The following is a 15,032-nucleotide window of genomic DNA, read 5'->3' on the forward strand; positions in this document are numbered from 1 at the left end:
CTCCCCAGCACCACCCCACCCCTTCCATCCAGAAAACAGCCAGGCAGTTTGGGTGGGATTATCCCTACCCACAGCTCCAGGAGTGGCTTCTGGAATTATCTAATCCTGAGGTTCTCAATCCTAACATCCAAACCCTGATATTGTAACAAACGTTTCATAACACTGTCTTTACCATCCTGACTTATCAATAGATCTTATGATATACCTTCCTGCACACATAGTTTTAAGTTGGGAGTCCAGCTTGCTGATATTTTAGTTTTTTCTTTATTTTATATATGTGTATGTGTGTCTTTGTATGCCCATGCAGGCATGTCCATATCATACATCCTATTTTAGCTGTTGAGTACATACTACACTTAGAAAAAGTTACATAGGAAAACACCAGAGCTGAAGAAAGATGTCAACCATCATTTTAGAGAACCTTCTGAGTGCTGCATAGGTGAGTGCACACACTTTAAAAATCAATATAATGCTATAAGTATAAAGGATAAATAAGAAAATAATGCATTATAAAATGATATGTGTTTCAATAAGTAAATGCTTGATGGCGGGCATGGTGGCTCACATCTGTAATCCCAGCACTTTGGGAGGCTGAGGCAGCAGGATCAGTTGAGCCCAGCCTGGGCTATGGTAGTAAGACCTCGTCTCTACAAAAAAAAAAGAAAAAAAGTAAATGATGGAGCACAAGTATAATAGAAGACATAATGAAGTAATTAGATACTTGCACCTAACAGAATCACCATTTATGTAACAATGTTTATTGAGTACCTACTATGTGTTGGGCCCTGTTTACTAGGGATACAGACAGAAATCCTTGCCTTAGGCTGGGCACAGTGGCTCATGCCTATAATCTCAGCACTCCAAGAGGCCAAGGTGGGTGGATCGCTTGAGCTCAGGAGTTTGAGACCAGCCTGGGCAACATGGTGAGACTCTGTCCCTACTAAAAATACAAAAAAATAGCCAGGCATGGTAGTGCATCCCTGTGGCCCTAGCTACTCGGGTGGCTGAGGTAGGAGGATTGCTTGAGCCTGGGGGGCAAAGGTTGCAACGAGCAAGATCACACCACTGCACTCCAGCTGCACCACAGAGTGAGACCATGTCAAAAAAAAAAACAACAAAACAAAAAAAGAAAGGGGGGGAGGGTTAGAGAGAGAAAGAAAGAAAGAGAAAGAGGGAGAGAAGAGTGAGAGAAAGAAAAGAAAGAGAGAAAAAGAGGAAGAAGGAAGGAAGGAAATTAAGGAAGGAAAGAAAGAAAAAGAAATCCTTGCCTCATGGAGCAAACATTCTAGCAGGGCGGTGTGGTTATAGACCACAATCAACATAATACATAAGTAAGTTATATATTACATTAGAAGATGACAACTGTTATGATCTTTTTTTTTTGAGATGGAGTCTTGCTCTGTCACCCAGGCTGGAGTACAATGTGCAATGGTGCTATCTTGGCTCACTGGAACCTCCACCTCCCAAGAGATTCTCCCGCCTCAGCCTCCTGTGTAGCTGGGATTACAGGTACGTGCCACCACGCCCGGCTAATTTTTGTGTTTTTGTAGAGATGAGGTTTCACCATGTTGGCCAGGCTGGTCTTGAACTCCTGACCTCAGGTGATCCGCCCACCTCAGCCTCCCAAAGTGCTGGGATTACAGGCCTGAGCCACCGTGCCCGCCCCTGTTGTGACTTTTTAAAAGTAGAACAGGGTAAAAGGAAATAAGAGTTCAGAGCAGTAGGGAGGTGGGTAGTGACTTGCAGTTCAAAATAGAGTAGTCAAGGCAGGCCTCACTAGAAGGTACTTTTGAGCAAAGATTTAAAGGAGGTGAGGGAATGAATCATACCGATTATCTAGGGGAAAAATATGCAGGCAGGTGGAATAGCTAATGTGAAGACCCTAAGGCAGAAGCTTGTCTAGCAAGCGTGTGGTCTGTAAGCGGACCAGGGAGGTGGATTAGAGCAGGTACTATAAATAAAAGCAGAAGTAGGAGATGGGTCAGAGAAGTAAAGAAGCCAGATCTTGAAGGGCCTCATGGGCCACTGTAAGGCTTGTACTCTGAGTAAACTGGTGAAACATGAGAAGGTTTTGAGCAGAGGGGTGACATGATCTGACCTACATTTTAAAAGGAAAAATCTGGCTGCTCTGTTGAAAACATTGTAGGGGGAGAAGAAGGGTGGAAGCAGGAAGACCAGTTGGGAAGTTGTTATAAGAATCCAAGCAAGAAATCAATGCAACAGCTTCAAATGCAGACTAATATTCACTAGTATATTTCGTAGACGTCATTGATTGTAGGATACATCCTGATTTCAGAGATGTTAAAATATGCAGTGTGAATTGCATTATGCAATGTGAATTGCAATATGCAGGGCTAAATCAGTGACTCAAATACCACAAGTGTTGGTTGTGGAAGACATGATTTTCTGAAACAGTGAACAACTTTGGTAAACTTCCAAATGTGGCTAAGTACTATTTTCTGTCAATTTACCCATTAGCCTCATATCTGGATATTCCATTTATATTAAAACCATGCAAAAATAGTTTCTATTTATATATAAAATGGAATGAGAGGCTAGGTTCAAATTATTACACACAAGTTTTTAAAAGTCTACATTAATGTCAAGCAGGGCATTAAAAGTTGTACGGAATGTAGGAAAATTCTGTAATGTATTTACCCATACATTATCAGAAATCTAATGCCCCGGCCCACATCCTCTAAATGACCAATTATTGTGACAGCCAAAATTTCTCCCCAAGGCCAGGTGCAGTGCTCATGCCTACAATTCCAGCACTTTGGGAGGCCGAGGCGGGCGAATCACTTGAGGTCAGGAGTTCGAGACTAGCCTGGCCAACATGGTGAAACCCCGTCTCTACTAAAAATACAAAAATTAGCCAGGCACAGTGGTGCGTGCCTGTCGTCCCAGCTACTCGGGGGACTGAGGCAGAGGTTGCATTGAGCCGAGATGGCGCTATTGCACTCCAGCATGGGCAACAAGAGTGAAACTCTGTCTCAAAAAAAAAAAAAAGTTTCTCCCCAAATTTCCAAAGAGAGCCCTAGAATGTGATGTCAGCAGAGTGCATGATCCAGAAACATACTATTATGGTCCAACGAGAGAGAAGCCTGAGTCCACTGCATGATGGGTGAAGGGAGACACCCAGCACCTTAGTGACACCTGTAGCCTCGCCTCAATGTACTGCAACTCTCCCACCACCAGGGGGAGCTAGCCTTAGGATGAGGCTTTTAATATACCTTTTTATGCAATGTAATTTTCTTAAAAATTGTGATAAAAGACACATAAAATGTACCATCTCAACCATTTTTACATTGTACAGTGTATGTTCACATTGTTATGTAACAAATATACCCAGAACTATTTTCTTTCTTTTTTTTTTTTTTTTTTGAGACTGAGTCTTGCTCTGTTGCCCAGGCTGGAGTGCAGTGGCACGATCTTGGCTCACTGCAACCTTCACCTCCCGGGTTCCAGCGATTCTCCTGTGCAGCCCCCCGAGTAGCTGGGACTACAGGCACCCGCCACCACCCCCAGCTAATTTTTGTATTTTTAGTAGAGATGGGGTTTCACCATGTTGCCTAGACTGGTCTCAAACTACTGACCTCAAGTGATCCTCCTGCCTCGGCCTCCCAAAGTGCTGTGATTACAGGCATAAGCCACCTCACTTGGCCCCAGAACTCTCTTCATCTTGCAAAACTGAAACTCTATACCCATTATACAATGTCCTGGCAGCCACCATTCTACTTTCTGTCTCTATGAGTTTGATTACCCTAGGTATCTCATCTAAGGGGAATCATAGAGTATTTATACTTTTATGTCTAACTTATTTCACTCAATATAATGTCTTTAAGAGGCTTTTACCACCAGGCATGGTGGCTCACTCCTGTAATCCCAGCAACTTTGGGAGGCCAAGGTGGATGGATCACCTGATGCGGGAGTTCGAGGCCAGCCTGACCAACATGGAGAAACCCCATCTCTACTAAAAATACAAAACTAGCTGAGCGTGGTGGTGCATGCCTGTAATCCCAGCTACTCAGCAGGCTGAGGCAGAATTGTTTGAACTCAGGAGGCGGAGGTTGCGGTGAGCCAAGATCGCACCATTGCACACCAGCCTGGGCAACAAGAGGGAAACTCCGTCTCAAAAAAAAAAAAAAAGTGGGGGGGCATTTACCTTGAAGGCAAAGGGCAAGATGGAAAAAAAGCTGAACCACACGTTGAACACCTATGTCAACCCATCACCAAAGCCCATTCTGCCTTTAGGCATTTGACTACTTGGCCAATATATTCCACTTATTATTTTAGTCCATTTGACTCTAATTTTCTATTGTTTGCAACTGAAAATACAAGTGATACCTTCCCCTTCTTTCCTCAAATAGCATTAACATTTTGGTACATAGTCTTTCAGACTCTTCAACCTGCAGAATCTTTAATATACAATATATGAAGATGTGTATTTAATTCTTACATAAGTGAAATATACACTGTTGAGCAATCTCATTTTTTCTCTGAATCTTTCAATAGTAAGAAATACAGATCTGGTTTAAACTCTTATATACCTCTGTTATATGGATGAACCAAAGTTTATTTAACCAACCTATTATTGATAAACATTTAGGATCTTCTCAATGTTTTGATACTATAAACATGTTGTAGTGAGCCTCCTTCTAAACATTTCCTTTGAATACATTTCTAGAAGAAATGCCTTCCTGATGGTGGTACCAATTTTTATTCCTAGTAATGCTTGAGAGTTCCTGATTATCTTTTTTTTTTTTTTTTGGAGGGGGGTGGAATGCAGTGGCTCGATCTTGGCTCACTGTAACCTCCACCTCCTGGGTTCAAACAACTCTCCTGTCTCAGCCTTCTGAGTAACTGGGATTACAGGTACGTGTCATCACGCCCAGCTAATTTTTGTATTGTTAGTAGAGACGAGGTTTCACCATGTTGGCCAGGCTGGTCTCTAACTCCTGACCTCCAGTGAGCCACCTGCCTTGGCCTCCCAAAGTGCTAGGATTATAGGTGTGAGCCACGGCACCCGCCCACTGATTCTCTATATTCTTTAAAATATGGAATATTATCCTGTCCATCAATTTCACCTTTGCTAACGTATAAAAATTATATCTTTTATTATAATTAGCAGTATTCTTTTGCAAGTGAAGTTGAGAAGTTTTAAATGTTTAATGGCCATTTCCTTTGTGTGTGTGTGAATTGCCTGTTCAATCCTTTGTTTGTCTACCAGCATATTTATTGTTTGCCTATTGAGTCATAAAAGTTCTTTATAGAATTAAAGATATTAAATCCTAGTCAATCATACATGTTGCAAATATTTTCTTTAGTTCATTCTTTGTATTTTAACTTTTTTTTTTTTTTTTTTTTTTTTTTTTAGAGATAGAGTTTCGCTTTTGTTGCCCAGGCTGGAGTGCAATGGCGCGATCTCGGCTCACCACAACCTCAGCCTCCCGGGTTCAAGCAATTCTCCTGCCTCAGCCTCCTGAGTAGCTGGGATTACAGGCATGCGCCACCACGCCCGGCTAATTTTGTATTTTTAGTAGAGACCAGGTTTCTCCATGTTGGTTAGGCTGGCCTCAGACTCCCGACCTGAGGTGATTCACCTGCCTTGGCCTCCCAAAGTGCTGGGATTGCAGGCATGAGCTACCGTGCCTGGCTGTATTTTAACTTTTTAAATGGAATCTTTTCCATATATAAGTTTTATTTATTTTGGCATTAGTTTTTCTTATATGAATATCCAATTGCCCCAACATCATTTATTGAATAATCCATCCCATTGTTTTGTGTTTTGTTTTGTTTTGTTTTGTTTTGTTTTGTTTTGTTTTTGAGACGGAGTCTCCCTCCGTCACCCAGGCTGGAGTGCAGCAGTGCGATCTCAGCTCACTGCAGCCTCTGCTGCCCGAGTTCAAGCTATTCTCCTGCCTCAGCCTCCTGAGTAGCTGGGATTACAGGTGTGCACCACCACATCCAGCTGATTTTTGTAATTTTAGTAGAGACAGGGTTTCACCAGGTTGGCCAGGATGGTCTTGAATTCCTGACATCAGGTGATCCGCCCGCCTTGGCCTCTCAAAGTGCTGGGATTACAGGCATGAGCCACCATGCCTGGCTCATCCCATTGTTTTGAAATGCCATTTTTATATCTTCATTTCCCGCTCTAAGACTCCATAGTACATGGATTAGCTTTTGGACTTTCCGTTTTTTTCTATTAATTTTTTTCTACCCACATGCCAGTGCTTCTCATAATTCTTTTCTTTCTTTCAAATTTTTCCAGGCTTATCTCACATCTGTGTTTTCAGATGAACTTTAGAAACAATTTGACAAATTTTAAAATATCTATTGGGATTTTGTTTTGAATTCCATTGCAATCTTAGATTAATATGTGAAGAAGTGATTTATTTTTGAGTTGATTTATATATTGAGTTTTCCCTTCCATAAATATATATGTCTATTATTCAAGTATTATTTTATTTATTTTAGCAGAATTTTTGTTTTTTCTGTAAAGGTCTTATACATTTTAGATTAAGTTTTATCAGAGGTATTTCACAGCTGTTGCTATTACTGTGAATCAAGTATTTTTCTAAGTGGCATGTGGAGAGGTGGTGTGTGTGTGTGTGTGTGTGTGTGTGTGTGTGTCTGTTTATAAACATATTGCTGTGGTTTGAATGTGTGTTTCCAAAATTCATGTCGAAACTTAATCCCCATTGTGGTGGAATGGAAAGGTGAAGGTTTTGTGGAGGTGATTAAGTCATAAGGGCTCCTCATGAATGGATTAATGTCCTTATAAAAGAGGCTTCAGAGAGAGTTTGCTCCTTTTCTGCCCTCTCATCTTCCACCATGTGAGGATATAGCATTTGTCCCCTCTGGAGGACACAGCAACAAGGTGCCATCTTAAAAGGAGAGAGAGAAACCCTCACCAGACATCAAACCTGCCCCTTGATCTTGAACTTCCCAGCCTTCAGAACTGTGAGACAGAAATTTCTAATATTTATAAATTACCCAGTTTGCAATATTTTGTTATAGCAGCACAAAAAGACTAAGACATACACACACATGTGTATAGTATATATCCACTTAGCCACTCCACTGAACTAATATTATTTTCTTTCTTGATATTTTCTCAGTAGATCAAATAGCCTCCAAATAATGATGTTTTTAACTCTCTTTCAAAAGTTATTTTTATTGTCCTATTGCATTAGCTAGGCCTTCCAGAAAAACATTTTTTAAAATTTAAAAATAGAACTAGTGCTGACATCTTGACATCTTTGTCCTGTTTCCTTCTTTTTTTTTTTTTTTTTTTCTTGAGACAGTGTCTCCTCTGTCAGCCAGGCTGGAGTGCAATGGCATGATTTCCGCTCACTGCAACCTCCACATCCTGGGCTCAAACAATCCTCCTGCCTCAGCCTCCCAAGCAGCTGGGACTACAGGTGTGTACCACCACACCTGGCTAATTTTTAAATTTTTTGTAGAGATGGGGTCTCCCTGTGTTGCCTAAGCTGGTCTCGAACTTCTGGCCTCAACTGATCTGCCCGCCTCGGCCTCCTAAAGTGCTGGGATTACAGGCGTGAGCCACCATGCCCAACCTCCTTCCTTTTGTTAATAACAGTTTTATTGAGATACAATTCACTTACTAAAAACTCCTCCCACCTTAGCCTCCTGAGTAGCTGGGATTAAAGGCATATGCCAACACACCTGGCATGAGAATTCAGTGTTTTTTAGAAAGCTGAGATGGAGCCTAAAGTCACTAGCAGCTGGAGGCTGTTAACCAGCTACATTCCTTGTAGCTGAATGTCAAGTTTTCTTTTTTCTTAATAGAGTCAAGGCAGGCTGGGTGAGGTGGCTCACACCTGTAATCCCAACATTTTGGGAGGCTGAGATGGGCAGATGGCTCGAATCTAAGAGTTCGAGACCAGCCTGGGCAACATGCTGAAACCCCATCTCTACAAAGCATACAAAAATGAGCCAGGTGTGATGGCACACTTGTAGTCCCAGCTACTTGGGAGGATGAAGTGGGAGGATTGCTTGAGCCCGGGAGGTCAAGGCTGCAGTGACCCAAGATTGTGCCACTGCACTCCAGCCCGGGTGACTCAGGAAGACCCTGTTTCAAAGAAAAAAAAAATAGAGTCAGGGAGTCTCCCTATGTTGCCCAGGCTGGTCTGGAACTCCTGGCCTCAAGCAGTCCTCCTGCCTCAGCACCCCTATATTGCCATATTTGTATTGTAATTTTTTTTTTTTTTTTTAGACAGAGTCTTGCTCTGTTGCCTAGGCTAGAGTGCAGTGGCATGATCTCGGCTCACTGCAAACTCCACCTCTCGGGTTCAAGCAATTCTCCTACCTCAGCCTCCCGAGTAGCTGGGATTACAGGTGCCCACCACCACGCCTGGCTAATTTTTGTATTTTTGGTAGAGTTGGGGTTTCGCCATGTCGGCCAGGCTGGTCTCAAACTCCTGACCTCAGGTGATCCACCCGCTTCAGCCTCCCAAAGTGCTGGGATTACAGGCGTGAGCCACCGTGCTTGGCCTGTATTATAAATTTTTACATGCATGCTCTCACACAAAGTTTAGGATATCCTCCTTTCTTAGATAATTCTTTGTATGCCCCAAAGTGCCTAGCATGATTTCTTGCCCATGGTAGAACCTCATTAAACATGTGTAAAACAAATTAGTAAGTACCTGCCCATTGATTTCAGGACCTTTAGATAATTTGGGGTAGGAAAGTATACAATGCAGTCTTTACGATACAGCCCACAAATGGCAAATGTTTAACAACTGGCTTTTGGGAGTACTGATTTGTAGTGTTTGCTAATTTCCAGGTATAAATACTCCTACCATGGTCAATTTCAAGCTGCCCACATAACATTAGCCAGGATGCAAAATTCCTGAAAATTTAACAATCAGTTCTCTCAAGCTGATAACAAGCCACATCCAGCATGCCACTGGTCCTTACATTCAAAGAGTTTTTGTGTGTGTTTTTCCTTCAGATTTTTATTTATTGAAAGATAAAATTAGAATAATATTAAAGTTTTAAAAAGTAATTCACCAATAATTCAGCTACTCTAAACCCAACATAACTTTATTTTTCTTGTTCTCGTTCAGTCTTTGCTTCACACATGCATATTTTAAGTAGTGTAATTATCCAATTTTAAAAAGTATTGTGACAAATTTTATTTTATTTTATTTATTTATTTTTTTTGAGACGGAGTCTCGCTCTGTCGCCCAGGCTGGAGTGCGGTGGCGCAATCTCGGCTCACTGCAAGCTCCGCCTCCCGGGTTCACGCCATTCTCCTGCCTCAGCCTCTCCGAGTAGCTGGGACTACAAGCGCCCGCCACCACACCCGGCTAATTTTTTGTATTTTTGGTAGAGACGGGGTTTCACCGTGGTCTCGATCCCCTGACCTTGTTATCCGCCCGCCTCGGCCTCCCAAAGTGCTGGGATTACAAGCGTGAGCCACCGCGCACAGCCGACAAATTTTAAACATATGCAAAATAGACAATAAAATAATGAACCCCATGTACTAGCACCTAGCACCTTAAAACATTAACCTGTGACCAGTCCTATTCCATCTACATCACCAGCTACTTGCCCCACCCACATACTCACTGTTTGAAACAAATTCTAGACATCACATCCTTCCATCTGTAAATATTTCAGCAGTAACCTTTCCATTTTTCATTCAGCTTTTTGCACTTGCAGCCTAAGGAAGACAAAGACATAAATAATTCAACGAAAACACTTTTAAGTATTCTGATATTGGCAGTAAGGGTTGATCTGGGGGGCAAAGGAAGAGTGTATAAAAGCTACAACATCTGGAGAGCTTTATTACTGAGTCTTTTCATTTTTATCCCCATCCTGCTTTGTGTGGTAAAGTGCAGTAGAATCCCATTAAAATTCCATGTGTTATCATATAAACAACAATGTGACATGGACTGAAGTAATCATCAAAACAAATTTAAGGCCAGGTGCGGTGGCTCATGCCTGTAATCCCAGCACTTTTTGGGAGGCTGAGGTGGACGGATCACTTGAGGTCAGGGGTTCGAGACCAGCTTGGCCAACATGGCGAAACCCTGTCTCTACCAAAAATACAAAAATTAGCCAGGTGTGGTGGCGCATGCCTGTAATCCCAGCTACTTGGGAGGCTGAGGCACAAAGAATCACTTGAACCTGGGAGATGGAGGTTGCAGTGAGCTGAGATTGTGCCATTGCACCCCAGCCTGGGCCTGGGCAACAGAGTGAGTCTCTGTCTCAAAAAAAAAACAAAAATTATTTAATAGAACAAAATTCTAAAGCAGTTATTAGTCATTCTCTCCAGTGTCAGCTATTTTATTTTATTTAATTTTTTTTTTTCTGAGATGGAGTCTCACTCTGTCCCCCCAGGCTGGAGTTACAGTGGCGCGATCTCAGCTCACTGCAAGCAATTCTCCTGCCTCAGCTTCCTGAGTAGCTAGGATTACAGGAGTGTGCCTCTACGCCCAGCTAATTTTTGTATTTTTAGTAGAGACAGGGTTTCATCATGTAGGCCAGGCTGGTCTCGAACCCTTGACTTCATGATCCACCCATCTTGCCCTCCCAAAGTGCTGGGATGACAGATGTGAGCCACCACGCCTGGCCAATGTCAGCTATTTTAAAAGACTTCACTATAAACCCCTTTGAATAAATTTTATTTTTTACATTTTCTATCTGATTATTCATTGATCTGACATTTTCAGAGAGATAGATTCTTGTCTCCTTCCCTCATCCCATTATTTCATGCTGTAGTGTCATGAATGGTGTTACCCCTCAACCCCTGAGGGAAGATCGGTATAGAAGAGACAGTGTTGAAGCGCAGCAGCAAATAGAAATTTGACAAACACGAAATCCTCATTATCCCATATTTCCCACATAAGGCATTCGACATTCTGGTAGAATAACTCACTAGTGTAAACTGGGGGACGAGAGACTGCCCTTGTTAGTTTTCTAACCCCATTGGACTATGAGTTACAATTCTAGGCACGTATACTATCTTTTACCCTGGCTCTACCCTGTAAGGAAGATATTATGATGGCAAATTTGCAGTTGAGAAAACCAAGATTCAGAAAGATGTACACAAGAGCAAACGCTTAAATGTGGTAGAGCCAGGATCTGAACCCTAGTGCATCAGTTAGGGCTATTTTGGTTGCAAACAAAAAGAACTGGCTAAGTTCAGCCCAAAAAGGGGGCCTTAGTCAGAGGGATATTGAACAGCCCACAGAATGAATAGGAAGCTGAAGGAGACATGCTAGAAGAAGGGCTGCAGGGATGACCCCATCCGCAGTCTGGAAAGAGTGAACTCAATCTGTGACATTTCCAGTCACCAATTCTGTCTGATGTCAAAGTCCCACATTCTTTCCCCACAAGATGTCATTATGCTTCATTATGACTTTTAAAAATTGTAGTAAAAAATATACACATAACTTTTGGGTTTGGTTGGTTGGTTGTTTGTTTTGAGACAGGATCTCACTCTGTTGCATGGGCTGGAGTGCAGGGGCACAATCACAGCTTACTGCAGCCTTGACCTCTCAGGCTCAAGCCATCCTCTCATCTCAGCCTCCTGAGTAGCTGGGACTACAGATGCACACCACTACACCCAGCTAATTTTATATATATATATATTTTGCGTAAAGACAAGGTTTTGCCATGTTGCCCAGGTTGGTCTCAGACTCCTGGGCTCAAGCCATCCACCTGACTTGGCCTACCAAAGTGCTGGGATTATAGGCATGAACCACCGTGCCCAGCAATATATAACATAACTTTACCATTTTAACCATGTTTAAGTGTACAGTTCAGTGGCATTAAGTACATTCACATTAGCTTTGCAATTTCATTTTTGGCCTTTAGTGATACCTTTCAAATCATATATCTACAGAGTCTGGGGAAGAGAGAGATCTTTACATACTAAGGTATGTAAATACAACTACTGGAACTTACCAAACACAAAATTAGGGAAATAGAGAAAAATTGATTGGAGGTAAGAGAGAGAAATAAACAGAGCAGGCAAGGCCCTCCTCTCTGGCACTCAGTGAATGTGCACCCCAAATGAACAAGAAGTGTAAACCTCAGGCACCCACAGGAACCTTCTGCTTCTCATAGTCGGGCATCTCTCCAGGCTGAGGGGGATTCTGAATTTAAGATTTGTATTTTGCTATAATACTGTACCAAACACAAACAAGTACTTCTCCAACTATTAATAGTACCTGAAAAAACAATGATCTGCCCTAATGCTAGGGGAAAAACTGGGTGAGAGTTAATAAAAGATTGGGACAGCTTGAGGCCTTCCTAAAAGATTTCCAACGGCAATTTTTATTATATTCAATGTTCATCTATATGCGGACTTTTGGACTTCACTCAGGTGAGATACTATCCCCTGTACATTTGCCTGGATTGCAGTAGTAGAGCATTAACTTAAACCAAAAATCATGACATTGTGAAAAAAAAAAATGGTGAATGGGAGTACAGGAAAAGAATGACAGACAGAAAGTTCTTATTAGAGAATTTATGGGTTTCCTTGTTTGTAGGACACTTTATAGTAGCACTGTCCAATAGAAACATAATGTAGGCCACAAAAATAATTCTACATTTTCTTGTAGCTGCTGTTTTTCTGTTGTTGTTGTTGTTGTTTTAATTACACCAGAGCTGCCAGTTAAAGCTACATTCTTTTTTAAAGGAAAAAGAAACAGGTGAAATTGGCCAGGTGTGGTGCCTCACACCTGTAATCCCAGCACTTTGGGAGGCTGAGGCAGGCAGATCACTTGAGGCCAGGAGTTCAAGACCAGCATGTAGAGGCCAACATGGCGAAACCCCGTCTCTACTAAAAATACAAAAATTAGCTGGGCGTGGTCGTGCATGCCTGTAATCCCAGCTACCTGGGTAGCTGAGGCAAGCGAATCACTTAAACCTGGAGGCAGAGGTTGCAGTGAGCTGAGATCGCACCACTGCATTCCAGCCTGGGCGATAGAACAAAACTCTGTCTCAAAAAAAGAAAAAAAACAGGTGAGACTAACAATATAGTTAATTCAACTTAATATATATCTAAATTTTTTTTTTTTGAGACAGAGTTTCACTCTTGTTGCCCACGCTAGAGTGCAATGGCATGATCTCGGTTCACTGCAACCTCCGCCTCCCGGGTTCAAACGATTCTCCTGCCTCAGCCTCCCAAGTAGCTGGGATTACAGGCATGTGCCACCACGCCCAGCTAATTTTTTTGTATTTTAAGTAGAGACGGGGTTTCACCATGTTGCTCAGGCTGGTCTCGAACTCCTGACATCAGGTGATCCACCTGCCTCAGCCTCCCAAAAGCCACCATGCCTGGCCATATATCAAAAATATTATCAGGCCAGGTGCAGTGGCTCATACCTGTAATCCCAGCACTTTGGAAGGTTAAGGCAGGTGGATCATAAGGTCAGGAGTTTGAGACCAGCTGGGCCAATATGGTGAAACCCTGTCTCTACTAAAAATACAAAAAAAGGCCGGGCGCGGTGGCTCATGCTTGTAATCCCAGCACTTTGGGAGGCCGAGGCGGGCGGATCACGAGGTCAGGAGATCGAGACTACGGTGAAACCCCGTCTCTACTAAAAATACAAAAAATTAGCCGGACGTGGTAGTGGACGCCTGTAGTCCCAGCTACTCGGAGAGGCTGAGGCAGGAGAATGGCGTGAACCCGCGAGGTGGAGCTTGCAGTGAGCCGAGATTGCGCCACTGCACTCCAGCCTGGGCAACAGAGCGAGACTCCGTCTCAAAAAAAAAAAAAAAAATACAAAAAAATTCGCTGGGTGTGGTGGCACATGCCTGTAATCCCAGCTACTCGGGAGGCTGAGGCAGAATTCCTGGAACCCGGGAAGCGGAGGTTGCAGTGAGCGGAGATTGCGCCACTATACTCCAGCCTCGGTGACAGAGCAAGACTCCATCTCAAAAAAAAAAAAAAATATATATATATATATAATCAATGTATGATCCGTATAACAATTATTAAGGACATATTTTACATCTTTTTTATATTCAGTGTGTATTTGGCACTTACAATGCATCTCAATTCCAACTGACCACAAGGGTGACATGAACAAGGTGAAATGTGGTTAGTGATGTCCTTATTGGACAGTGCATGTCTTGAACAAATAAATCTGTCATTTTCTGGAAAGTTTGGTCTAATGGGCTAACATCTGAGGGAAAGATGTGGGAATATATACAGTTCTATATCAAAATTTCACCTGCCAGAGCTAACGAAGACTTCTTTGTATCCTAGATTTAAAAGTAGGCAGTAGTCTGCCTGTTGACAGGAATGCAAACCCAAACTAAGCCCTATAATGCACCCTTCGCAAAGAGAAGCATTATCTCCTGAGGCAGAACATAGATCAATAGTTTCCAATTCCCCAACAAGCAGTGAATCATTATGTTTTCATAAGGATAATTCACGTTGCATTCCAATCAAGTCTAAATTATAGACAACAAGTCTATTCTTCAAGCCTCACTGCCTTCCATCCCAGAGGAGAAACCAGAAACAGCCAACAGAGAAAGCGTGAAAAAGTACTCAAGTATTGAACTGTTGATTTCATTTAAAATAACAAATCCTGCTTTTTACGACATAAAGGAATGAAAGTAGGAACTCAATTTTTACTACTTTGAAACAAAATTGAAAAACTGAGCTGAAAGAGCTTTGAGAAAAATGAGACAGATTTTAAAACCGTGAACACCATTCTACTAATTCTGTGCCTACATAATGCCAAAGGAAATAAAGAGCTAATTTATTCATGTCCTTAGGCAGGCACTGCACACTCACACATGCACACACATGCACACACACATACACAGCCGAAAATTTTCTGCATCTGATGCAGAAATCTTGAGCTCAAAATTTCACATAAAAATTCTTCCAGCCAGGCATGGTGGCTCATGCCTGTAATCCCAGCACTTTGGGAGGCCAAGGCAGGCAGATCACTGAGGTCGGGAGTTCGAGAGCAGCCTGATCAACATGGAGAAACCCCATCTCTACTAAAAATACAAAATCACCCAGGCGTGGTGGTGCA

General features: G+C 42.3%; 1 long non-coding RNA gene across 1 annotated transcript in view; it reads right to left on the reverse strand.

Annotated features, from left to right (window-relative positions):
* Window positions 1-245: 245 nt before the first annotated feature.
* LOC134736612 (uncharacterized) overlaps window positions 246-15,032 on the reverse strand; it is a 40,552-nt gene continuing 25,765 nt past the window's right edge. The window contains exons 2-3 of the long non-coding RNA XR_010120719.1: window positions 9,598-9,691; window positions 246-647 (exon numbers count right to left, since the gene is read on the reverse strand). This is a non-coding gene — a long non-coding RNA (uncharacterized lncRNA). The remainder of the gene's footprint in view (window positions 648-9,597; window positions 9,692-15,032) is intronic.

Source organism: Symphalangus syndactylus, chromosome 5 (genome assembly GCF_028878055.3).
Source record: "Symphalangus syndactylus isolate Jambi chromosome 5, NHGRI_mSymSyn1-v2.1_pri, whole genome shotgun sequence".
In the NCBI taxonomy this organism is placed as follows: Eukaryota; Metazoa; Chordata; class Mammalia; order Primates; family Hylobatidae; genus Symphalangus; species Symphalangus syndactylus.